This window comes from Piliocolobus tephrosceles, chromosome 7 (genome assembly GCF_002776525.5).
Source record: "Piliocolobus tephrosceles isolate RC106 chromosome 7, ASM277652v3, whole genome shotgun sequence".
NCBI lineage: Eukaryota > Metazoa > Chordata > Mammalia > Primates > Cercopithecidae > Piliocolobus > Piliocolobus tephrosceles.
This window is the reverse complement of record NC_045440.1, coordinates 106,231,511-106,259,137: the sequence shown is the minus strand read 5'-3', so window position 1 is coordinate 106,259,137 and position 27,627 is coordinate 106,231,511. Positions and strand designations below refer to the sequence as shown.

Sequence of the window (27,627 nt, the reverse complement as noted above, 5' to 3'; positions counted from 1 at the left end):
TATTTTATTGTCTTTATTGCATGAACTTTTCTCCTTCCAGTTACAGAGAAGGCAAATTTAGATTGATAAAAAGATTAACAAGAAAACTTGCAAAATACCAAATTGAATGACAGAGTAATCTTAAAAGTCTCATTCAATAAAATGTAGCCTGCAGTTACCATTATTAACAATCATTTAGGAAGCAGAATAAGCTCATGTGACAGCACCCAGGCTACATTATTAAAGAATATAGAGTAAACCACAATTCAAACCCAACAAGACTCAACCTCAGAGCTCCCATTTTCTAAGCCCTCAACCAAAAATGTTAGGCTAGCTGCCAGGTGGCTATTTTGAGATAGAGAGATACAAGCCTATCTTAGAATATATTATGCAATAAACAATATATTTGTCATCAGAAAATGCCTGGTAGCAAAGTGAAAATGAAATAAACTTTATAAGGATTTACTTAACTTTACAAGGATTTACTTAACTTCCAAAGCAAGCTCATGGATCTGTCCATTGTTTATTCTAATCATCTGTGGTGTTATGATATACATTGGTTTTTATCCACAGTTCCCGGCTTATAACTCCTATAGCCCTTGTTACAGTCTTTTGTCATAATGTGAGGTGTGTTAAGCCTCAGGAGCAGGCCTCTGACCTTCTCCCGCCCTCCTTTCACTTGCCCCAAGGCAGGACTCTAATCTTCTATCTTTCTGATTGTGGGTTTTAAGACTTTTCCCAGAAAGAATCTGCCCTATACCCTGGGAGAAGGAATGCTGATGTCAGGAAACCTCCATAAAAACCCAAGAGAACTGGGTTCACAGGGCTTCCAGACAGCTGAACACATGGAGGTTCCTGCAGAGTGGCAGGCCCAGGGAGGGCATGGAAGTTTCACGTCTCTTCCCCTATATCTTGCCTTATGTGTCTCTTCATCTGTATCCTTTGCAATATCCTTTATAATAAACCAGTAAATATAGGTATGTGTTTCCCAGAGTTCTGTGAGCCAGCTAGCAAATTAATCGAACCCAAAGAGGAGGTCATGGGAACCCCAACTTAAAGCCTGTAGGTCAGAAGTTCTGGAGGCCTGGACTTAATCACTAGAGTTGGGGGTGGGCAGTCTTGGGGACTGAGCCCTCAACCTGTGGGTTCTGACAGTATCTTCAGGTAGATAGTGTCGGAACTGAATTAGAGGACACCCAGCTGGTGTCCGCTGCTTGGTGCATGGAGGAAAAAACCCCACGTTTGGTCACAGAAGTCTTCTTATGTTGTTGATTGTTGTTGTGGTGTCAGAGTAGAGAAAAATCATAGAGAGAGTTTTCCCTACACATCACTTAAGTTACATTTGACTTGTAAAACTGGATTATTCCTTTGGCCTCTTACAGAGGTTTCTAAAGCAGCCCTCTTAAATTAACAGTGAGTAATTTGTTGTTTCTGGAAGTAATAAAAGATGTCAGTGTATGCTTATGACTTGTTTATTGCAGAAACCTTCCAGGTCATTCAGATGAGGGAAAATGCTGACTCCCATCTACTGACATACATAGCCATTGAAATGAAAATAGGAAAAATGTTTTTCTTTTCCCTTACAGGTGAATTTTAATCTGGACTCTATCATTCTTTGCTTGCCATGCACACCATTCCATAGGTTAAATTACCCTGTGAACAAAGATATAGGTGATGGGAAATGAGCCAGTGCTAGGACGCAGGGTGTCAGGCCTCTGAGCCCAAGCTAAGCCATCATATCCCCAGTGACCTGCACGTATACATCCAGATGGCCTGAAGCAACTGAAGATCCACAAAAGAAGTGAAAATAGCTTTAACTGATGACATTCCACCATTGTAATTTGTTTCTGCCGCACCCTAACTGATCAATGTACTTTGTAATCTCCCCACCCTAAGGGTTCTTTGTAATTCTCCCCACCCTTGAGACTGTACTTTGTAAGATCCATCCCCTGCCTGCAAAACATTGCTCCTAACTCCACCGCCTATCCCAAAACCTATAAGAACTAATGATAATCCACCACCTTTTGCTGACTCTCTTTTCAGACTCAGCCCACCTGCACCCAGGTGAAATAAACAACCATGTTGTTCACACAAAGCCTGTTTGGGGATCTCTTCACACGGACACGTGAGACATTTGGTGCCGAAGACCCGGGTCAGCGGGACTCCTTTGGGAGACCAGTCCCCTGTCCTCACCCTCACTCCACGAAGAGATCCACCTACGACCTCAACCTCGGGTCCTCAGACCAACCAGCCCAAGGAACATCTCACCAATTTTAAATCAGGTAAGCGGCCTCTTTTTACTCTCTTCTCCAACCTCTCACTATCCTCCAACCTCTTTCTCCTTTCAATCTTGGCGCCACCCTTCAATCTCTCCCTTGTCTTACTTTCAATCCCTTTCATTTTCTGGTAAAGACAAAGGAGATACATTTTATCCATGGACCCAAAATTCCGGCGCTGGTCACGCACTCGGGAAGTCAGCCTTCCCTTGGTGTTTAATCATTGCAGGGACGCCTCTCTGATTATTCACCCATGTCCCATTGGTGTCTGATCTCCACGGGGACGCCTGCCTTGGTCATTCACCCACATTCGCTTGGTGGCAAGTCAATTGCGGGGACGCATGCTTTGGCTGATCATACATGTTGCAGCCCAGGGCTGCTCCCTACCCTCTTCTCCGTGTTTCTATCCTTCTCTTTAAACTTGCCTCCTTCACTATGGGCAACCTTCCACCCTCCATTTCTCCTCCTTCTGCCTTAGCCTGTGTTCTCAAGAACTTAAAAACTCTTCAACTCTCGCCTGACCTAAAATCCAAGCATCTTACTTTCTTCTGCAATACCGCTTGGCCCCAGTACAAACTCAACAGTAGTTCCAAGTGACCAGAGAATGGCACTTTCGATTTGTTTATCCTACAAGATCTAGATAATTTTTGTCAAAAAAATGGGCAAGTGGTCTGAGGTGCCTGACGTCCAGGCACCTCCCTAGTTTCTACTCCCAATGAGACTCGTCCCAAATCTTTCTTCTTTCTCTCCTGTCTGTTCCTTCAGTCCCTACCCCAAGCGTCTCTGAGTCTTTTGAATCTTCCTTTTCTACAGACCCATCTGACCTCTCCCCTCCTCCCCAGGCTGCTCCTCGCCAGCCCGAGCTAGGTTCTAATTTTTCCTCAGCCTCTGCTCCCCCATCTTATAATTCTTCTATCACCTCCCCTCCTCACACCCGGTCTGGCTTACAGTTTCATTCCTTGACTAGCTCTCCCCCACCTGCCCAACAATTTCCTCTTAGAGAGGTGACTGGAGCTGAAGGCATAGTCAGGGTACATGTGCCTTTTTCTCTCAGACCTCTCTTAGATCAGTTAGTGTTTAGGCTCTTTCTCATCACACCCTACTAAATATATACAGGAATTCTGATATCTAACTCTGTCCTACAATTTAACCTGGAGTGACTTACGTCATCCCAACTTCTAGCCTCTCCCCAGATGAACAGGAGAGTTTTTTCTCTAGCCCAATCTCACGCTGATAACCACAGGCTTCATGAGCCAGACCTCCAGGAAGGCATTAGAGCAGTTCCCTGAGATCCCCAATGGAACCATCAGGCAGATTCCCCAGGTATAGCTAGGCGAGATTACATGGTTTCCTGCCTAGTTGAAGGGCTTAAAAAGGCAGTTTACAAAGCTGTTAATTATGACAAACTTAAAACAAACTACCCAAGGTAAAGATAAAAACCCAGTCCAGTTCATGGCCTGTTTGGCAGCAACCCTTAGATGCTTTACCACCCTAGAGCCAGAAGGGCCAGAAGGCCGCCTTTTTCTTAATATGCATTTTATCACCCAGTCAACTCCCGACATCAGAAAAAGCTCCAAAAACTAAATTCCAGCCTTAAAACCCCACAACAGGACTTAATTAACCTCACCTTCAAGGTGTACAATAATAGAGAAGAGTTGCAATTACTTGCCTCTGCTGTGAGAGAAACCCCAGCCATATTTCCAGCACACAAAAACTTCAAAACGCTTAAGCCACAGCGGTCAGGCGTTCCTTCAGGACTTCCTCCCCCAGGATCTTGCTTCAAGGACCGGAAATCTGGCCACTGGGCCAAGGAATGCCCGCAGCACGGGATTCCTCCTAAGCCATACCCTGTCTGTGCGGGCCCCCACTGGAGGTCAGGCTGTCTGATTCACGTTGCCACCGCTCCTAAAGCCCCTGGAGCCCAAACCCAACGCTCCTTGGCTGACTCCTTCCCAGATCTTCTCGGCTTAGCGGCTGAAGACTGACAATGCCCGATCACCTCGGAAGCCCCCTGGACCATCACAGACGCAGAGCTTTGGGTAACTCTTATAGTAGAGGGTAAGTCCATCCCCTGTTTATCGATACGGAGGCTATCCACTCCACATTACCTTCTTTTCAAGGGCTGGTTTCCTTTGCCCCCATAACTGTTGTAGGTATTGACGGCCAGGCTTCTAAACCTCTTAAAACTCCCCCACTCTGGTGCCAACTTGGACAACGTTCTTTTATGCACTCTTTTTTAGTTATCCCCACCTGCTCAGCTCCCTTATTAGGTTGAGACATTTTAACTAAATTATCTGCTTCCCTGACTATTCCTAGGCTACAGCCACACCTCATTGCTGCCCTTTTCCCCAGTTCAAAGCCTCCTTCACATCCTCCCCTTGTATCTCCCCACCTTAATTCACAAGTATAGGACACCTCTACTCCCTTCTTGGCAACCGATCATGCACCCCTTACCATCCCATAAAAACTTAATCACCCTTACCTGGCTCAATGCCAATATCCCATCCCACAGCATGCTTTAAAAGGATTCAAGCCTGTTATCACTCGCCTGTTACAGCATGGCCTTTTAAAGCCTAAAAACTCTTCTTACAATTCCCCCATTTTACCTGTCCAAAAACCAGACAAGTCTTACAGGTTAGTTCAGGATCTGCACCTTATCAACCAAACTGTCTTGCCTATCCACCCTGTGGTGCCAAACTCATGTACTCTCCTATCCTCAATACCTCCCTCCACAACCCATTATTCTGTTCTGGATCTCAAACATGCTTTCTTTGCTATTCCTTGCACCCTTCATCCCAGCATCTCTTCACTTTCACTTGGACTGACCCTGACACCCATCAGGCTCAGCAAATTACCTGGGCCGTACTGCCGCAAGGCTTCACGGACAGTCCCCATTACCTCATTCAGGCCCAAATTTCTTCCTCATCTGTTACCTATCTTGACATAATTCTTCATGAAAATACACGTGCTCTCCCTGCCAATCGTGTCCGACTGATCTCTTAAACCCCAACGCCTTCTACAAAACAACAACTCCTTTTCTTCCTAGGAATGGTTGGATACTTCCGCCTTTGGATACCTGGTTTTGCCATGCTAACAAAACCATTATATAAACTCACAAAAGGAAACTTAGCTGACCCCATAGATCCTAAATCCTTTCCCCACTCCTTTGACAGCTTTAGAGACTGCCCTCACACTAGTTCTCCTTGACTCATTCCAACCCTTTTCATTACACACAGCTGAAGTGCAGGGCTGTGCAGTACGGAATTCTTACACAAGGACTGGGACCACACCCTGTAGCCTTTTTGTCCAAACAACTTGACCTTACTGTTTTAGGCTGGCCATCATGTCTCCATGCAGTGGCTGCCACTGCCCTAATACTTTTAGAGGCCCTGAAAATCACAAACTATGCTCAACTCACTCTCTACAGCTCTCATAACTTCCAAAATCTATTTTCTTCCTCACACCTGATGCATATACTTTCTGCTCCCTGGCTCCTTCAGCTACACTCACTCTGTTGAGTCTCCCACAATTGTTCCTGGCCTGGATTTCACATTATTCCGGATACCACACCTGACCCCCATGACTGTATCTCTCTAATCCACCTGACATTCACCCCATTTCCCCATATTTCCTTCTTTCCTGTTCCTCGCCCTGATCACATTTGATTTATTGACGGCAGTTCCACCAGGCCTAATCCCCACTCACTAGCAAAGGCAGGCTACGCTATAGTATCTTCCACATCTATCATTGAGGCTACTGCTCTGCCCTCCTCCACTACCTCTCAGCAAGCCAAACTCATTGCCTTAACTTAAGCCCTCACTCTTGCAAAGGAATTACATACCAATATTTATACTGACTCTAAATATGCCTTCCATATCCTGCACCACCATGCTGTTACCTAGGCAAAAAGAAGTTTCCTCACTATGCAAAGGTCCTCCACCATTAATGCCTCTTTAATAAAAACTCTTCTCCAGGCCGCTTTACTTCCAAAGGAAGCGGGAGCCATTCACTGCAAGGGCCATCAAAAGGCATCAGATCCCATTGCTCAGGACAATGCTTATGCTGATAAGACAGCAAAAAAAAGCAGCTAGCATTCCAACTTCTGTCCCTCATGGCAGTTTTTCTCCTTCTCATTTGGTCACTCCAGCCTACTGTCCCACTGAAACTTCTACCTATCAATCTCTTCCCACAGAAGGAAAATGATTCTTGGACCAAGGAAAATATCTCCTTCCAGCCTCACAGGCCCATTCTATTCTATTGTCATTTCATAACCTCTTCCATGTAGGTTATAAGCCGCTAACCTGCCTCTTAAAACCTCTCATTTCCTTTCCATTCTGGAAATCTATCCTTAAGGGAATCACTTCTCAGTGTTCCACTTGCTATTCTACTACTTCTCAGGGATTGTTCAGGCCCCCTCCTTTCCCTACACATCAAGTTCAGGGATTTGCCCCTGCCCAGGACTGGCAAATTGACTTTACTCACATGCCCCGAGTCAGGAAACTAAAATACCTCTTGGTCTGGGTAGACATTTTCACTGGATAGGTAGAGGCCTTTCTCACAGGGTCTGAGAAGGCCACCGTGGTCATTTCTTCCCTTCTGTCAGACATAATTCCTTGGTTTGGCCTTCCCACCTCAGTTTCTCAGGCTCTTGGTATTTAGTGGCTCCTGGGTTTACCTCAAATTGTCACCCTTAAGTCTCTCTTGAAGTGGACAGAAGATCTTCAGTGGCAAGGTACCCCCATTACTTTCACCCTGATGAAGTCCTATTCTTTACTTTTATACTCACTCTTACTCTGGTTCCCGTTCTTATGCCACCCTCTACTTCTCCCCAGCTTTCTCCACCACACTATCAATCTCACTCCCTCCTAGCCGTTTCTAATCCTTCCTTAACAAACAGTTGCTGGCTTTGCATTTCTCTTTCCTCCAAAATTGCCAAGGCCCTGACTTACTCATTGCTAAAAAAAAAAAAAAAAAAAAAAAGGACTTCGTATATTTTTAAATGAAGAGTGTTGTTTTTACCTAAACCAATCTGGCCTGGTATATGACAACATAAAAAAAAACTCAAGGATAGAGCCCAAAAACTCGCCAACCAAGCAAACAATAACATTGAACCCCCTTGGGCACTCTCTAATTGGACATCCTGGGTACTCCCAATTCTTAGTCCTTTAATACCTCTTTTTCTCCTTCTTTTTTTCCGACCTTGTGTCTTTTGTTTAGTTTCTCAACTCATACAAAACCGCATCCAGGCCATCACCAATAATTCTATACGACAAATGCTCCTTCTAACAACCCCATAATATCACCCCTTACCCTAAAATCTTTCTTCAGTTGAATCTCTCCCAGTGTAGGTTCCCACGCCGCCCCTAATCCCGCTTGAAGCAGCCCTGAGAAACATCTTCCATTATCTCTCCATACCATCCCCCAAAATTTTCACCCCCCCCAACACTTTACCACTATTTTGCTTTATTTTTCTTATTAATATAAGAAGACAGGAATGTTAGGCCTCTGAGCCCAAGCTAAGCCATCATATCCCCAGTGACCTGCACATATACATCCAGATGGCCTGAAGCAACTGAAAATCCACAAAAGAAGTGAAAATAGCTTTTACTGATGACATTCCACCATTGTAATTTGTTTCTGCCCCACCCTAACTGATCAATGTACTTTGTAATCTCCCCCACCCTTAAGAAGGTTCTTTGTAATTCTCCCCACCCTTGAGAATGTACTTTGTGAGATCTACCCCCTGCCGGCAAAACATTGCTCCTAACTCCACCACCTATCCCAAAACCTATAAGAACTAATGATTATCCACCACCCTTTGCTGACTCTCTTTTCAGACTCAGTCCTCCTGTACCCAGGTGAAATAAACAGCCATGTTGCTCACACAAAGCCTGTTTGGTAGTCTCTTCACATGGACACGTGAGACACAGGGCACCTCTAGACTGGAATGGCACAGAACCCTACTGACCTAAGTGCTATATTTTGTGAAAAGAATTAAACATAACAATACAATTAAATAAAATGATTTGTCATCTGAGGTAAAAGCCAATTGAAAGAAATTACAAGTCTAGCCTGGCACAGTGGCTCATGCTTGTAATCCCAACACTTTGGGAGGCCAAGGCGAGTGGATCACTTGAGGTCAGGAGTTCAAGACCAGCCTGGTCAACATGGTGAAACCTCATCTCTATAAAAATACAAAAATTAACCAGGCATGGTGGCACATGCCTCTAATCCTAGCAACTCAGGAGGCTGAGGCACAAGACTCTGCCTCCAAAAAAATTTTTAAAAGGAAAAAAAATGACTTCAAGGATTTGTGGTTTTTTTTTTTTTTTTTTGACAGAGTCTCACTGTGTCACTCAGGCTGGAGTGCAGTGATACAGTCTTGGCTCACTGCAACCTCTGCCTCTGGGTTTCAAGTGATTCTCGTGCCTCAGCCTCCCAAGTAGCTGGGACTACAGCTAATTTTTTTATTTTTGGTGTGTGTGTTTTTAGTAGAGATGAGGTTTCACCATGTTGGCCAGGCTGCTCTCAAACTCCTGGCCTCAAATGATCCACCCACCTTGGCCTCCCAAAGTGCTGGGATTACAGGCGTGAGCCACTGCACCCGGTCAGGATTTTAATAACAGATACTCAGCAAATAAAGGAGCATCTGTTAGGCTTTTTACATCTATTTAGTTAAAAGAGAGAACAGTATATAATATAAACTCTGTACCGAGCCATGTAATTTGAAACATTTTTACTAGACCATAAATACCACAGCATTAGATTCTTGGTAAGCAAGTTGGCTTTTTAGAAAGGTTACTGGAGCACAAAAAGATGTAGTAGACAGCTAAAATATCATGTTTTAAAATGTGAATGTTTTCACTATTCAATACCTGTATATTTTGGTTTTCTACAGGATAATGAGTACTCTAGGAATTTACCTTAGCAATAAAAATGTATAGGAAGCTATCTTTAAACATTCCCATTGTCTTAGTCCATTTCGTGCTGATGTAACAGAATACCACAGACTGGCTAATTTATAATGCACAGAAATTTATTGGCTCACTGTTCTGAAGGCTGGGAAGTCCAAGATCAAGTGGCCAGCATCTGCTGAAGTCCTTCTTGCTGGGTCATCCCATAGTGGAAGAGCAAAGAGAGGACAACAGAGAAAGAGAGTAAGAAGATTGAACTCCCCTTCTTTTAAGGAACCCCCTCTGGCATTAATCTATTAACTCTACCCTCATGACCTAATCACCTTTCATGATGCCCCACCTCCCAACAACATTGCACTGGGGATTAAGCTTCCAACACAGGCATTTTGAGGTACACATTCAAACCACAGCATTCAATAAACTGGGATTTTTACTTTGTATTACCAGTAGACTCTTTACTTTTATATATGTGGTTACATGAGACTTCTATTATAGGGTGATGATTTTAAGTTTACCTTTTTTTTCTTTTTTTTGAGCCTGAGTCTTGCTCTGTCACTTAGGCTGGAGTGCAGTACCACGATCCCAGCTCATTGCAGCCTTGACCTCCTGGGGTCACGTGATTCTCCTGCCTCAGCCTCCCAAGGAGCTAGGACTACAGGTGCATGCCACCATGCCTGGCTTTTTATAATTTTTGTACAAACAGCATTTCACCATGTTGCCCAGGCTGGTCTTGAATTATTAGGCTCAAGGGATCCCCCCACCTTAGCCTTCCAACGTGCTGAGACTCCAGGCGTGACCCACCATGCCCAGCCTTAACTATTATTTTGAGTGACTTACCCTTATCAATCATCTAATTCATTCAACCTTTCATATCTATTGGCACAATAGCATATCAGTTTGAATCAATGGACCAAGGTGATCTAAGTAGGAACAGTATTATATCATTTTATCTTAGGGCTCTATTTAATGATAATATTTTTGTTGGCACTACCTGCGTATTTGTGTATGAGTAACCTGACTTGGCAAAATAACCAAAACCCCAAACACAGTTAAATATGCCATTCTCATTAGATAGCTATCCTTCCATTAAAGTTATACTAAGTTGTCTATTCCAATGTAGTATCGTTTTCTTTTCTTTTTTCTTTCTTTTCTTTTTTCTTTTTTTTTTTTTTTTTTTTTTGAGATGGAGTATCACTCTTGTTGCCTAGGCTGGAATGCAATGGCGCCATCTCAGCTCACTGCAACCTCCACCTCCCGGGTTCAAGTGATACTCCTGTCTCAGCCTCCCGAGTAGCTAGGATTACAGGCATAAGCCACCACGCCTGGCTAATTTTGTATTTTTAGTAGAGACGGGGTTTCTCCATGTTGGTCAGGTTGGTCTTGAACGCCTCGGCCTCCCAAAGTGCTGGGATTACAGGCATGAGCCACTGTGCCTGGCCTACTGTAGTATAGTTTTGAAGGCTCTATTGTATTTATGTAAAGCTAGGATTATTCTTTAAATCTGAATACACAAATACTAATCATGTGGGCACACAGTTTTCATAATAAATATTGTTGCGTTGCTTCATGGAGTAAATTATGTTGGCATAGGCCCTGGTCCAGCATCATCTACCTAAAAAGAAGTCAACATTCACTGACTGCAACAGCTCCTCACTCAACCCTTTACAACTTCCTGTTTCTCCTACTCTACTGATATTACTGTGTTAAAGGTTATAGAGAAAATTCTTTCCAGGCCCTTACTATTCTCCATGAATGACTACAATGGCTTCTCATATGTTCTGCCTGCCATAAACTTAAGAGTATTTTACCTTCTCAGCCCCACTTTCTTACCTGTTCTAAAATGCATATCATTTCCATGAATAAAGCCTTTTCCAATGCCTTTGGAATATAAACCCAAACTTTTTTTTTCTTTAAAGATCGACAACAGTTTATTAGTCACAAATTCCCTCAGACAAGAGGAGGAAAGTAGTGTAAGCTATGCAGGCCCACACAGGGATTGCACTTGGGAGCAAAGAGAACAAACAGGGGGACTGAGGAAGATTTTGTAGTATCAAGAAGGTGAGATAGGCTGGGTGTGGTGGCTCACACCTGTAATCCCAACACTTTGGGAGGTTGAAGTGGGAGGACTGCTTGAGCCCAAGAGTTTGAGATTAGCTCTGACAACATAGTGAAACCCCGTGTCTACAAAAAATTAAAAAAAAAAAAAAAGGCATGGTGGTGCACACCTGTCATCCCAGCTATTCGAGAGGTTGAAGTGAGAGAATCGCTTGAGCCCAGGAGGTGGAGGCTGCAGTGAGCTATAATCATGCCACTGCACTCCAGCCTGGGAAACAGAGCGAGAGTCTCTTAGGAGAGAAAAAAAAAAAGAAAGTGAGATGCGCCTTGAATTTCAAAACAAAATTTTATTGGTTCGTCTGAATAATTCTGTGGGCTGGCAGGGAACTAAAACACATCATACTCCCAACTGTTAAGACTGCAATAATACACTATAATACTACAATGCCGTAATCTACTATATACAATAGTACTTAACACAGTACATCCTCACTTGATGTCATCCATAGGTTCTTGGAAACTGTAAGTTTAAGTCAAACCACGTATTGCATAACAAAACCAATTTTGCCAGAGACAAGTTGATTTAAATAAGAGTTAGGCTCCTATGGCATATAGTTCCTACAGCATTGATAAACCCAAATATTTTAATATGAGATTGGAGTTTACCAATGATTTGCCATTTGGCAAAATCAGAATCCCCTTTGCAACCTGTTTGAGTATATGACAACCCTGATCATCCCATTTTGCAATAAGCACCCTCCTCCTTGAATAGCATAGCATTGCACTATTGTGATTTTCTTTGGCTTCTTGGTCTTCTCTGCTGCTGTCTTTTCTCTCTGGCATTCTACAGATCCTATGCTTATACCCTTTTCTTGTATACCTCACTAATTCCTTAGTTATCATCTGTAGGAAAGGCTCCCAAATTCACACCCAAAGGGTTCTAGATCTCCCCATTTTCAGAGGCCTCTGGATCATTTTTACCTGGCTATTTCTTCAACAGCTCAAACTCTATATCAGAGCAGCCTCAGACCTGGTGTGGTGGCTCATGCCTATAATCCCAGCATTTTGCGAGACCGAAGTATGTGGATCACTTGAGTCCAGGAGGTCAAAACCAACCTGGGCAACATGGCAAGACCTGTCTTCACAAAAAGTTAGCCAGGCTTGATGGTGCACCAGTAGTTCCAGCTACTCAGAGGCTGAGATGGGATGATCATTTGGTCCCAGGAGGTGGAGGCTGCAGTGAGACTGTGCCTCTCCACTTCAGCCTGAGTGACAGAGTGACACACTGTTGCACACGCACACACACACACGCACAAAGCAAAAAATCCCAGCCTCATCTTACTCCCTCCAAACTGAGTCCTTCTTTTTTTTTTTTTTTTTTTTTTTTGAGATGGAGTCTCACTCTGTTGCCCAGGCTTGAGTGCAGTGGCGTGATCTCCGCTTACGGCAAGCCCTGCCTCCTGGGTTCATGCCATTCTCCTGCCTCAGCCTCCCAAGTAGCTGGAACTACAGGCGCATACCACAACGCTCAGCTAATTTTTGTATTTTTAGTAGAGACAGGGTTTCCTCATGTTGGCCAGGATGGTCTCGATCTCTTGACTTCGTGACCCGCCCGCCTCGGCCTCCCAAAGTGTTGGGATTACAGGCGTGAGCCACTGTGCTTGGCCGGGTACTTCTATTTCTATCTCTGTTCATGGCTCCAGAATTCTCCCTGTTGATAAGCTTAATATCCCCAAATCATTTGACACCTTCTCATCTCATTTGAAAGTCAAGATTATCTCTACTCTCTATGCCTTTTCCCTCCCATTCATTCTGAATCCCCTTAGTACTTTTAGTATTATTATTATTATTATTTGAGACAGAGTCCATCTCCATTGCCCAGGCTGGAGTGCAGTAGTGCAATCTCAGCTCACTGCAACCTCTACCTCCCGTGTAGCTGGGACTACATGCCAGCACGCCTGGCTAATTTTTGTAGTTTTAGTACAGACAGGGTTTCGCTACATTGGGCGGGCTGGTTTCAAACTACTGGCCTCAAGTGATCTGTCTGCCTCAGCCTCCCAAAGTGCTAGGCCACCACACCATCACTCGGCCACTAACTGAGCAACCACGCCCGGCCCCGTTAGTACTAAAAAAAAAAAAAAACACGCCACAAAACTGCTATAAGAGTTTCCTTCACTTCCAAATTTTCTACCTCTTTTCAATCCCATCCAGTGGTGCCGGAGTAATCTTTTAAAAAACATATTTTTGAGCATATCATGTTCCTGTTTATGCTTCCAGAATAAAGTTCCAGAATAAAGTCCAATTTTTTTTTTTTTTTTTTTTTTTTTGAGACACAGTTTCACTCTTGTTGCCCAGGCTGGAGAGTGCAATGGTGTGATCTCGGCTGACTGCAACCTCCGCCTCCCGGGTTCTAGCGATTCTCCTGCCTCAGCCTCCTGAGCGGATTACAGGCATGTGCCACCACGCCCAGCTAATTTTGTAGTTTTAGTAGAGACGGGGTTTCTCCATGTTGGTCAGGCTGGTCTCGAATTCCCGACCTCAAGTAATCCGCCCTCCTCGGCCTACCAAAGTGTTGGGATTACAGGTGTGAGCCACCGCGCCCCGCCTCCAATGTCTTGATGTCTCCCTAATATACGCTTTCAATCTCATTTGCAACCAACCATGCCCCTATGCTGGAAACAGAAAGGCTACTCACAATTCTCTAAACCCACCCACTTCTGGGCCTTCTCTCATGTTTCCCTTGCCTGGAACACTGGAACATCTACTCTCAAAATCACCAAACAGGTGAGTTTGGTGAAAAAGGAAGCACCTTTGTCTAGAACGGCTTTTCTCAAAATCACTCTGTACCTTTCCCCAGCAGCCTTTCTCTCACTTCGCTGCAATCATCTCTTCCTTCCACTAGGTCCTTGCAGCATTTTATTTGTATCAGTCAACAATTTATTTTGTATCACTGTCTTATTTCCCCTGCTAGATTGTAAGCAAGGTTTCAAATGTTGTATTCATCTTTGGTTTTTCTTCCTCCACCAGAGAGGGTCTAGTGATTGGCTGTGCTTTTAAATGTTCTGAATGGAACAGAATTTTCAAGAAATGAAAGACAGAGCCAAGATATAGCCGAGCAAAATAAGGAAAAACAAAATCAGGAATGCATCCACAGCTCCTGATTCTACCGAATACTCTTTCATTCAGCCTCGCAAGATATCCTACTTTTCCACTTAGGAAGGTCGCTTTCTTCTTTCCCATTTGATGATTTATTAATCAACCACAGTGCTGCTCAAAGTACACAAAGGGTTCGGAAGAATGAAAGGGGGAAAAGTCAGGGTCTTAATATCAAAGATCTTAACTTTAGAGGGGTGTGTCAATACATATTCCATTTGTGCTATGTGTCTGGGTTGCAAAGCATAGTAGCGCGAAAGAACTCGGGGTCTCTGATCACGATCATGCTAAGGCATCTAAAAAAGATGGAAATAAATTAAAAGCTATATAGATCATCTCAGAACCCACAATTAAAAAAAAAAAAAAAAGTCTGTTGCGAAGTAGAAAAATTAAAACGACCGCGAAAATGAGGCCTAGGGGATTGAAGTAACGTACACTTGTAACATCAGTAATCCCCTCTCCAAAGCAGGTCCTGCTTGGGACTGACTGCACCAATCCTTTTAAAAATGAAGACATAAAAGCCATATTCCTTTAAAAAATTTCCACTGCACCGTATTGCAACGTACGAGCACTGAGGACATTTTCACGCGGTCACAACCCTTTTTAACACCCGGACACTGGGCCGGTCCTTTCTGGCCACGAGGAACTCGCTTCCCTAAAGGAGTACCGCATCCCCGAGGGCGGGCGCCTCAGCCAGGGAAGACAGTCCCCAGGGTGGACTACAGGCCTCACAAAGCGGAGGGACCTCGACGGGAAGGCTCGGCAGCGGCGCCCACACAGGCTTACCCCAGGCCCACTCTAGGCCGCACAGGGGTCGCGCCACCTCCGGCCCAGGAGAGCTCTCATACGCTGCCAGCTTGGAGCCCGACCAGGCTCACAATGCGCTGGGCCCCGCAGCGTGAGCGCAGGCGTCCGAGAGACGGCGGGGGGCGGGCGGACGGCGCGCTCCGGCCGAGCCGCCTCCCTCTCCCAGCCCACATCCACGCGGCCGCCCTCAGCCTGCCGGGGAGCTGCGGGTGGCGGGAGGGCGGGAAGCTACCGGCCAGTCTGCACCCCGCATGACCCGGTCGCGCGCACCCCCTCGCCTCTCTCTCCCGGGCTCAGTCCTCCTTCCTCTTCCGCCCCCCTCCCTTTTCTCCCGGCGGCAGCCGCGCTCCGCCCCCCTCGCGCGGCTGCCCGGCCGGCTGTGATGTCACCAAGCCACGCCCCCTAATATAAATACTGGCGTCGCTGGCACCGCCTTCTCACACTCTCAGGCTCTGATCGCGGCCGCTGCGTTTCCTTTTTTCCTTTTTTCTCCTGCCGTCGCCCTCTCTGCCTCGTTTCATCCTTTCTCACTCTGCTGCTCTGCGGTGTTACGAGTCCGAATCCTCTTCCCACCCAGACCGCGCCTTTCTTCTTTTGCCTGCGCTGTTCTATTTCTCCTTCGGCCGCCGCCGCCACTGCTGCACAGCTGGTGTCGGTGCCGCGCTTTTACCCCCACGTCGTTCCCGCAGCCTATGGCCCAGGCCGCCTTGGGTATTTCTGCTCAAGGTAACCACATCCCTCTTTAAAAATTCCGCCGAAAAAGAGAAGACGCTTTACCCGACTCTTTGGGCCGTTATCTCACGTGAGTACCGAGCCGAGGAGCGCGGGAGGGGCCAGGACGCGGGGCTGGCCTCGGGGGTCGGCCGGGGGGCTCCGGCTGGGCCCCGCCACCCTTAGGCGTCCCCGCAGCCGGCCGTCTCGAACATGGCGGCGGCATGTGTGGCGGCTGTCTGTGCCCCCGCCGGCGGCGGCGGGGCTGGGCGGCGGGCCGCGCCTCGGGACCTTCGGGCGGCTGCTGGACGCTCGGCGGAGCCGGAGCCGCAGTGGTTGGGGCGAGGGGGCGTGTGCGAGTGGGGGCGCGCGCGGGGGTCTCGCCGCCGGGGGTTACCGTCCCCTCTGGCAGCGTGCGGCCCCCACCCCTCTCCCGTGGTGCATTGCTGTTTCCGGGGAGGGGGCCCGGCCGCAACCCTGAGGGGCCGGGGTCCCGCAGCCCCTACCCGGCGCTGCGCCGCCGTCGCCTTCGCCTGCAGAAGCCCGGCGGGCGGGCGGCGCTGTGGGCTGCAACGGCTGGGGTCCTGGTTATGAATGGAGCGGGGCGGGGCGGGGCGGGCCCCGCGCCGGCCTCTGGTGACAGCTGCGGAGGAAGCCGGATTCCTGGGGGGCGCGAGGAGCGCGGTCCCCCTCTGGTGGAGGAAAGTTGACGCTACTTGGGGCCTGGCGGCGGGGAAGCCCCGGTGTCAGGTAGCGAGCGACAGGCCTTTGGCCCCTTCTGGAAGCCTCGGGGCTGCTGCTCCGCCCCTGCGGCGCTCCTGATTGGGTCAAGTCGCCTTCACTCACCCCAGTCACCTCCTGGAGCCTGAGGATTAGTCACCCTGGCTTCGTTTTTCCGTCCGCGCCACGGTTCCTGGGCAGAACGAGGCAGATTGGTAGACGGGTGGCTTATCAGCTACTGTCTTGACTGCCAACGGTTGTTGCTGGTGACGTGTTCTAACATTTACACGGTATCTATCCTGAAGGTGTGTTTCATAGACTAAGCTGCTGGTTCAGAAACCCGAAACAGTCGAGGACACGGTTTACCGCCCCATGTTTCAGCACATTTAACTGGATTTTGTGGTGGCATCTTGGTTGTATTAGTTCTGTGTCCCGTCGTGTTTCTATCGTGAATTCCCAGACTGGGTGGGAATGTAAGGACTCAAAGGAGGGGGAATTGCCTTGCGCTCAGCAAAGGTTGACGTAGAGATACATCAAAGCACAAAGTAGAAGTACATCAAAGCACATCGAATATAGCAGGGGTTGGCAGAAATATGGCTCATGATTGTCTAGAAAGGCCCTCATTATTGATTAATTTCTTTTACATAAATTAGAGCATGCAGATGCTGATCATGAAGAGAAATAAGCCCCGAGGAGTTTAAGTAGGAAAGACTCCAAAATAAATTGATTATCGGTGGTGATAAGTGAGGTCGAGTAGTCGGTGCCTTTCTCCCCCAAGGTTTTATTACATACACTTTCAAACAGAAGGTGAAAGAGTTATGTTTCCACCTAGATTCTGCAGTTAACATTTTGCCTCATTTGTTGATGCATTTCAAACTAAGCTGGAGACAGCAGAACACTTCACCCCTCCAACTTTAGTATATGCATATTAAATAGAGCTCAGTACCGCTTACTATTTTTTAAATTTTAGAGGATAAAATTCACATCAGTGTAAACCCACAAGTGTTAAGTATGCAATTTGATGAACTTAGACGAAAATACAGCTGTGTAACCTAAACCTTTTATCAAGATGTAGAATATCGCCATCACCTTTAAAAGTTTTTTCTTGTCCTTTCAAATCCTCTCCCACTCACCACAGAGCCAACCATGACCTTTTTTTTTTTTTTTTTTTGAGATGGAGTCTAGCTCTGTCGCCCAGACTGGAGTGCAGTAGCACAATCTCGGCCCGCTGCAATCTCCGCCTCCCTGGTTCAAGCGATTCTCCTGCCTCAGACTCCCGAGTAGCTGGGATTACAGGCGCCCGCCACCACGCCCAACTACTTTTTGTATTTTTGTGTTTCACTGTGTTGGCCAGGCTGGCCTCGAACTCCTGACCTCGTGATCCGCCCACCTCGGCCTTCCGAAGTGCTGGGATTACAAGCGTGAGCCACCGCGCCCGGTCGATCTTGATTTTTTTTTTTTTTTTTTAACCCATAGATTATTTTCTTCTATTCTAGAATTTCCGCTTGAATAGAATCATACAGTATGCATTCTTTGGTGTAAAAGGCTTCTTTTAACTCAGCACATTTTTAATATTCATCCCTGTTGTCTTTATCTGTAGATTATTTGTGTTGCTGAGTAGTAGCCCATTGGGTGACTATCCCTTGGTTGATTTTTTAAAAATAATCTTTATTAGGCCGGGCGCAGTGGCTCACGCCTGTAATCCCAGCACTTTGGGAGGCCGAGGCGCATGGATCGAGGTCAGGAGTTCGAGACCAGCCTGGCCAACATGCTGAAACTCCGTCTCTACTGAAAATACAAAAATTAGCCAGCCGTGGTGGCAGGCGACTGGAATCCCAGCTCCTCGGGAGGCTGAGGCAGGAGAATCACTTGAACCTGGGAGGCGGAGGTTGCAGTGAGTTGAGATTGCACCACTGCACTCCAGCCTGGGGGACAAGAGAGAGATTTCATCTCAAAAAAAATAAAATAAAATAAACTTGATTTTGGAGTATTTTAGTTGCCCAGCAAAGTCGCAAAGATACAGTTTCTGCATACTTACCACTCAGTTATTAGAAATATATTACATTATTACAGTACTTTTGTTAAAACTGAGAAACTGACTTTGGCCCTATTAACTACTTTCGAGATTTTTTTTTTTTTTTTGAGACGGAGTCTCGCTCTGTCACCCAGGCTGGAGTGCAGTGGCTGGATCTCAGCTCACTGCAAGCTCTGCCTCCCGGGTTCCCGCCATTCTCCTGCCTCAGCCTCCTGAGTAGCTGGGACTACAGGTGCCCGCCACCTCGCCTGGCTAGTTTTTTGTATTGTTAGTAGAGACGGGGTTTCACCGTGTTAGCCAGGATGGTCTCGATCTCCTGACCTCGTGATCCGCCCGTCTCTGCCTCGCAAAGTGCTGGGATTACAGGCTTGAGCCACCGTGCCCGGCCACTTTCGAGATTTTTATTTGAATTTCGCCAGTTTTTCTTTAATGTCTTTTTTTCTGTTCCAGAATCCAGGTTACCACATTGTATTTAATGTCTTTTTTTCTGTTCCAGAATCCAGGTTACCACATTGTATTTAGTTGTCAGGTCTTCCCCAGTTTCCTTTGGTCTGTGACAGTTTCTCAGTCTTCCCTTGTTTTTCATTACTATCACAGTCTAGAAAAGCACTGTCAGGTATCTGGTAGAATACTCCCCTCCCCTAAACTTGGAGTTTACTTGATGTTTTTCTCATGATTAAACTGGGGTTTGGGGTTTTTATAAAGAATACCATAGAACAATTTTTAAAATCATTGGTAAAGGCATTGGTTTTCAGAGATTTAAGATACTAAGTTTGGAATAGTTACTGTCAAAGTGATAGGAAGTTTTTGTAGTTGGGCACGGTGGTTTGCACCTGTAATCCCAGCACTTCGGAAGGCTGATGCGGGTGGATCACTTGAGCTCAGGAATTCAAGACCAACTTGAGTAACATGGTGAGACCCCGTCTCTATTTTTTAAGAAAATTTTTAAAAATTACATAAAATGCTTCTTGTATCTTACTGACCAACTGAGCCCTCTCTGTGCTATTCTCTAAGGTGTTGTTGGAGAATTTGCAGTGTTTACATACAACATTCTAAGTGAAAATAATTTAGTTTTTTCTTTTTTTTTTTTTTTGAGACAGAGTCTCACTCTGTCGCCCAGGCTGGAGTGCAGTGGCCAGATCTCAGCTCACTGCAAGCTCCACTTCCTGGGTTTATGCCATTCTCCTGCCTCAGCCTCCCGAGTAGCTGGGACTACAGGTGCCCGCCACCTTGCCCGGCTAGTTTTTTTTGTATTTTTTAGTAGAGACAGGGTTTCACTGTGTTAGCCAGGATGGTCTCGATCTCCTGACCTAGTGATCCGCCCGCCTCAGCCTCCCAAAGTGCTGGGATTACAGGCTTGAGCCACCGCGCCCGGCAATAATTTATTTTTTTCTATACTGCCTTTTCTCTGCATTTCCATTTAACAACTCCTTCTTCATGCTTTTTTATCCTGTCAGGATAAACATTCTGTCTATCCTGTATGTAAGTGCTTATAAGAAGGGCTTATCTATCCTGTGTGTTTATCTGAATGTGCTTATCCTATGCACTTTTTCAATAGACAGGGTCTTGCTGTGTTGCCCAGGCTGGAGTCAAAGCTCCTGGGCTCAAAGCAGTCCTCCTGCCTTAGCCTCCTCAGTAGCTGAGACTATAGGTGCATACTGCCACACCTGACTCATCTTTTCTTTTCTTTTTTGTTTTCTTTTTTTGGAAACAGGGTCTCACTCTGTTGCCTGGGCTGGAGTACAGTGGCACAATCTCACTGCAACCTCTGCCACTTGAGTTCAAGCAGTTCTCGTGCCTCAGCCTCCTGAGTAGCTGTGATTACAAGTGTGCACCACCATGCCCAGCTGATTTTTGTATTTTTAGTAGAAGATGGGATTTCACCATCTTGACCAGACTGGTCTTGAACTTCTGGCCTCAAGTGATCCGCTGGCTTGGAGCCACTGCGTCTAGCCTTATTTTTTCTATTTAAATAATTCCTTTCAAATTCTAGAGCCTTCATTCCCTACCAGTATCTTTTTGTTAAATGGAAATGTTGTAGGGTTCTCACAGAGGAACATTCTGGAATGTCTGACATTTAATGTCCTTAATGTTTCACATCATTGCTCTTGGGTTGCATTAAGCAGCAAAATAGCTGTGGATATATGTATTGAGGAAAAGATGAATAATGTCTTACCCAGAGTATCTGATCCTATTCCTTAGGATAATTGAGAATGATCTGTCCCCATCATGACTCAACTTTTTATTTATTTAAAAAATTATGTCGGTGTTGAAAGAATCAGAATGTTTTATGGAGTAGTACATTATTTGGAATCTAATGTAAGATTATTATCATCATTACATGTTTGTAGGAGTTCTTTCCTCATTATCCATAAACGTCATTCATTGAGCATGTGATCAGTTTCTCCTCCTAGATAGATGAAACATTTTGCCTCCACCAGGAGTGCCTTGATCCTGGTGATACACTTTAGGTATGCCTTCAATGCTTCTGAAATCCTTCCAACTCTTGACTTTATATTTCTGATTTTCTTGCTTCCTTCTTACCACCCCTTTCTAGCAAATCCCATCAGATTATATTACTTTAAAACAGTAACCACTGAATTACAAATAGAAACGTAGGTATATCATTTTAGCTTAGAGGTGATGAGTGATAATGTCTAAAACTCACCTAGCATGTTGTATAGTGTGCTGTGCACTTATCACATTTATTTGCTGCTGGTGATAATAGAATGAATTATGTCTTAAATAGGTTAGATATGAGGAGATAAATCTTAAGAGATTAGTTGCTTAATATTATAAGGTAGTTCTCAAGTTATTTTGTGTTTCTCAAAAGTTACTTTAGATACATATACAATGCATTAGCTAAGTTAAAATCTTCTTTTGGTATTGTGGAATTCTACACTTAAAATGTAAAAGGCAAAGAAGTTATTTGAGTAGTAGAAGAGTGTTCTGGGTGGTTCCAAACTATTACATCATGCTAGTCCATTATTCATATAAAGTCTTACATATACATTACTTGGAATTTTTTAAATTCTGGGTCACTTAAAAATGTGGAATTTTAGAGGACAAATAAAAGCAAAAATGAAGTTTTCATTTTCAAAAATGAAGGTTGGTAACTCATGAGTTGGCAGATAAAACAACTTGGTAAGATGGCCATGACATGGAGTTCTGTTAATTTTTAATAGTACAGCAGCTTGGAAATGTTTACTACATAAAGTACTTGGTACTGTGGTAAACCCTTTGAAAACATCATTTGTGTAATGTGACTTTAATGAAACATTGTTATAAAATGAGCATGTATTCTACAGTTTATGTTTAAGTCAGCCTAAACTTTTTTTTTTAACATAGGACTATCTTCTGCTACTTCTATTTCCTTCTTTTAGGGCGAACTTTCTGACCAAGTATACAACTACCCAGAGGGCCTAGGAGAAGTGCTGTATAGAGAGCAGTTCGACTTCAACGCTGAGCCACCTTGGGAACCTAGCTGATGATAGGGGGGTTCCATCTCCCAACTTGTCCATGTAAGTATTTGCACATTTGTTGGGGGGGAGGAGGTCTTTAAAATCTAAGGAAGAGTGCTGCCTTGCTTAGTATTTTTCAGAATTTGGAATTGTATTTACCTCTTAAAGTGTAGTGACTTTTAAATTTCTGAAATAGAGATATGACAGTTACTGTTTACAGACTTGACTGCTTTAGTTATGTGCGTTGTTTATCAATGACTGGATCGTTTAAAACTTTATCTTGAATGCATAACTTAGAAAATATAAGTTGAAGAGGGCTTTTGGGATTTAAGTTGTAGTTTATCACATCATCCAACCATTTAACTTAGTGAAATGATTTTTGCTACTCAGCTGGTAGGAAAAACTGTTTTTAGAGGACTTGCTGAAAGATGATAGAGCTACATATATATCTAAATTTATATATATATATATCTATATATGGTATTAAAATAAGTATTTAGATATATATAAATATATGTATTTATATGTATCTATTTAAGGTGGCATGTCTCCCAACATGAAAAAGATTTTCAAGGATAGTTTTTAACTATACTTGCTTTTCTATGTGTGGATTTTACTTTAGAATTGAGCCCCTGTGCAAAATGTAATTCCACAGTAAACTAAATTTGGGCTGCTAGATTTGTGTGGGTTCATACATTTTGTGGTGTATAGACTTTTACGGAAATTTGAATTTCGGTATTAAAATTTAAGCGTTTTTTAAGTTTGGTCAGGGACTTGGAGGTAAGTTTTCAGGAAAGCTGAGGGTATCAGTTTTAGTGTTTCTTTAATCTGATCTTGTTAAACAGATCCCTATTGGATAAAAATGTTTGCTCTAATTAGAGTATGTTAAAGCAAACATTTGATGTTAATACAAATTAGAATTTTAAACAGATTTTTAAGGCTAAAGAGAAGGAAACACAGTTTAAATAGTAAGATTTCTTGAAAGCTTTGACTTAGAATGTTGACTAGAGGGTTTCCCATACTGGCTCTCTCCTACCTGTGTAAATTTGAGCAAATGCCTGTGTTTTGAATCCCAGCTATAACATAATGTTGGATTGGAACAGTTCTTTTTGTCTAAAACTGTCAATTTCTTTTTTGAGTATATTACTGTCCTTGGTTATGCAGTGTAGTCTTCGGATGAATTGCATGAGCATCCTCACCTAGAACAGAAATACAGAATCTCAACCTCACCCAAACCTGAATCAGATATCCAGGTGGCTTGTGTGCATATTAAAGAGAAGCGGGGTCATCGCCATTTCAATGCTAAGTCAGTTGCCTAATTTTTGTTAGTCCATCTATTCTGTTTGCAATATACCTGATGTTTTTCTCCCAAGTTGGCTTGGAGATTTAAAACCTTTTTGGGTGCTGCAATCTGTTAGTTACCATCATAGTTGTGAATCTGTTCCAAGGCAGAAATTTAAGAACAAGCTTCATCTTTTGAGGAAGACCATAATAAAAGATAGTCCTTCTTTTAATTCAAGTCTCTTTCTTTAAAGAAAAGTTACCTTGCATTATATTCAATATTTCTACTGGTGTTTCCTCTTAGAAACTTGAGAGACTGTTGTCAGTGAGCTGAAAGATTCTGCAAAATCAGGGAAAAGTAGTCTTTATATTAATAATGTAGGATTCAGAAAGTCTGTAGTGTCTCCTCCTTTTTGGGTAGGAGGAATTGGAGCAGATAGAAGCTAAAGATTATTTATTCTGCAGGTTCTGGCAGCCAGAGTAATTGGCTTTTAACTTTATTATGTCCAGGTACAATGTATATTATGTCAAATAAATATAACTTGTTTAAATGTTCACAGGTAATCTTCTAATTTTGCATGTCTCATATTTGATGCTTTGCTATAAAGCTACAGGTACACAATCCCTTTTTCATAGCATTCTGAAATCCAGAAGTCTTGAAAATAATTTTTTTATAGCTTCCTTAATGTGACTTTAACTGATTTGGGGGGGGAAAAAAAAGCTTGACCTGAATCTGTGCTGATTTGAGGCTATTTTTATCTTTACTTATCCCATTTAGTGTTAATATTCCTAAATTTTGCTGCAGAAATATTGTGGTTGCAGGGTGCTGACTCATTCTCCTGAAGAGTATTACATAACATATGTAAAGTATGTGTACTACATTATTGTTCAAAAATCTGGAGAATTCTGAATTCACAAAGATACCTGGCCCCAAAAGTTTCTTGACTAGAATTTGTAAAATTGGCAAGAGAAAATTCCGCATTCCAGGAATGTGTTTATCCTTACAAATCAGTAACAGTTTGCTCTATTGGACACCAAAATCCTGGCGTTACTTTTCTGTAGATCAACAATATTATTTGGAAACCATTAAAAGGAGTTAAAACAGCCTTCATGGAAATTACTTGGCCCATAGCATTGCAAAGCATGTAGCTATATGAACTCTACTTGAACTGGTCCACTAGGATTCCAGTGCAGGTAGTCTGAGATCCAGAATTGGCTTCAGAGTTAGGTTTTAAATCAACCACCTGAATTTTGAGATAGTTAATTCCATTAAGTATCTGGAAACTTTGGAAGTTGCTTACATAATGCTTTTCTTTCATAACTTAGAATGTGTGTATAATGTAGTATGTGAACACTGTAAAAATATCTTAACAAAATATTTTAAGGTCAACATCAAAGATTAATGGGCCCCTAATTGTGAAAAAGTTTTTGCGAGCCTTTTAAGAAATCCCCTAGGCCAGGTGCGGTGAATTACCTGAGGTCAGGAGTTCAAGACCAGCTTGGACAACATGGTGAAACCCCATCTCTACTAAAAAAATACAAAATTAGCCGAGCGTCGTGGCAGGTACCTGTAATCCCAATTACTTGGGAGGCTGAGGCAGGAGAGTCGCTTGAATCCGGGAGGTGGAGGTTCCATTGAGCCGAGATCATGCCATTGCACTTCAGCTTGGGCTACAAGAGCAAAACTCTGTCTCAAAAAAAAAAGAGGGAATCCCCTAGGTCTTAATGCTGGAGTAAAGGTTTTCCAGTGGACTAGTCTTCTATTTATTTTGGTTGTAGGTTCAATTATAATTAATGAATTAGCCTAATGGAAAATATTTTAAAACGTAGAAAGCTAAGTTTGCTTCTCATAGTGGATCCAGTGATGAGGTCAGATTGAATTAACCATTGTCACATACCCTTTAATGTTGTGCAGTGTGGAAAAGGGATTCAGTTAATTGATTTGCTTAAATGGACTCTAAAAATTTTTTTTTACCTGGTTGTGATTAGTCAACTCTATACCTGTAGGAGGAACTTCAGAAGTACATCAGTTTTTAAATATTCACATTTTGTCTCCTAGTATGTACACATGCCTTAGTAGGAGCTCCCTACCTAATTAGGATTATTGTAACTAGGAAAGGTGTTTTTTTTTTTTTTTTTTTGGAAACGGAGTCTGCGTCTGTCGCCCAGGCTGGAGTGCAGTGGTGTGATCTTGGCTCACTACAACCTCCGCCTCCCTGCTTCAAGTGATTCTCCCACCTCAGCCTCCAGAATAGCTGGGATTACAGGGACCCACCATTATGCATTATGCCCGGCTAAATTTTGTATTTTTGTAGAGATGAGTTTCACCATGTGGCCAGGCTGGTCTTGAATTCCAGACCTTAGGTGATCCTCCTCCCTGCCCCCTTGCCTCTGAAAGTGCTGGGATTATAGGCATGAGCCACTGCACCTGGCTGGAAAGATGTTCTTTATTAATTTGTTAGTACTTCTTCCTCATGTTTCGCTGTAAATTGTCAGTAAAAAAGGGAGGTTATCGCTGGGTGCGGTGCCGCACGCCTGTAATCCCAGCACTTTGGGAGGCTGAGGCCGACGGATCATCTGAAGTCAGGAGTTTGAGACCAGCCTGGCCAGCATGGCAAAATCCTGTCTCTACTAAAAATACAAAAATTAGTCGGGCATGGTGGTGCACACCTGTAATCCCAGCTACTAGGGAGGCTGAGGCCTGCTTGAACCCAGGAGGCGGAGTTTGCAGTGAGCCGAGATGGCACTACTGCCCTGCAGCCTAGGAGACAGAGCAAGACTGTCTCATAGAAAAGGGAGGTTGTTGACCCTGACTGCAGAGAAAGGGGAAAATTTTAGTTTTGATATTTGGTACTTTTTTTTTCTTCTCTTCCCCCCCCCCCATTTAATTTCTCACAGATGATTTTTGATACTTTAAGGATACTGTGATACGAGCAAATTTAACATAACATTCATTAATGGCAGTTGATACTCTTTGACCAAAAAGATGAGTGAAACCACTATCGTTGAAATACAGTCTGTTTATCCCCTTGGCATGCATAAAGTAGAGTCAGTGGTGTGTCAGTGCTTGTGTAAAGTTGCAAAAAAAATATTCTGTAAGAGCAGAATGTGAATACTAGCATATTAATGGATAAACAAAGTTTTAGAGATAGGGTATTTCTTGCTTTGAGCAAATATAGCATTTTTTTTTTTTAGGAAGGTCAAAAAGATTGGAAAGCAATGTAGACCAGTTTTTTCTTTCTTTTTTGAGATGGAGTTTCGCTCTTGTTGCCCAGGCTAGAGTGCAGTGGCGCAATTTCAGCGCACTGCAACCTCCACCTCCCGGGTTCCATCGATTCTTCTGCCTCAGCGTCGTGAGTAGCTGGTATTACAGGCATGCACCACCATGCTCAGCTAATTTTGTATTTTTAGTAGAGACAGAGTTTCACCATGTTGGTCAGACTTGTCTCGAACTCCTGACATCATGACCCGCCTTCCTTGGCCTCCCAAAGTTCTGGGATTACAGGCATGTGCCACCGTGCCCAGCCATAGACCAGTTTTTAAAGGGGATAAATGGCTTTTGCATTTATTACAGAGGTTAGTTTAGCTGAGAAAATTAATACTGCCAATCTGTGTGTTCCATCATAGTCTTCACCCAGCCTGTTTCAGAGTTTTCCAGTTTGGGTCTCCCCACACCCCACCCCAGTCCCAGGTAAACCAATCCCTTTTGCGATATTCAACTTCCATTAGAATAAATGAGATATTGCATATTTGAGAAGGGCTTGTAAACTGTAAAATCTAGTATATGGTAGGCTACTGTTCTAGACTGCCCATTGTTCAGGTAAGCCTAAGGAGACTCTTCCAAGTGAAATGCTTACATACTGATAAGGCCCCAGGGAGCACAGATATTTTGTCCTTCCTCCATTCCAGGGTCATCCATGCCCAGTCAAATCATCAATTTGTCACAAGTTAACTAAAGCAGATATTTAGCTATTCTTTTTGATAATCCACTGTTCTTTACATTATGCATGAGTAGAAAATACTGTATAGCATACTGGGTTACAGGGATTAGGATAGTCAGGTTCAACCTGCCTAGACCATAGCCAGCCATCATGAGGTCCAGCCATGGTGTGCATGCCACCACACCCTGCTAATTTTTTTTTTTTTTTTTTTTGAGATGGAGTTTTGCTTTTGTTGTCCAGGCTGGAGTGCAATGGTGCAATCTCGGCTCACTGCAACCTTTGCCTCCTTAGTTC

The 27,627-nt window shown here is 43.9% G+C and overlaps 1 protein-coding gene across 9 annotated transcripts in view; it reads left to right on the top strand.

The window, feature by feature from the left end:
- The first annotated feature begins 14,601 nt into the window (after positions 1-14,601).
- AZIN1 (antizyme inhibitor 1) overlaps positions 14,602-27,627 on the top strand; it is a 40,635-nt gene continuing 27,609 nt past the window's right edge. For all 9 annotated transcript variants that reach the window (XM_023225562.2, XM_023225552.2, XM_023225515.2 and 6 more), the window contains exons 1-2: positions 14,602-15,986; positions 22,034-22,171. The gene's annotated coding sequence lies outside the window, so the exon portion shown is untranslated. The remainder of the gene's footprint in view (positions 15,987-22,033; positions 22,172-27,627) is intronic.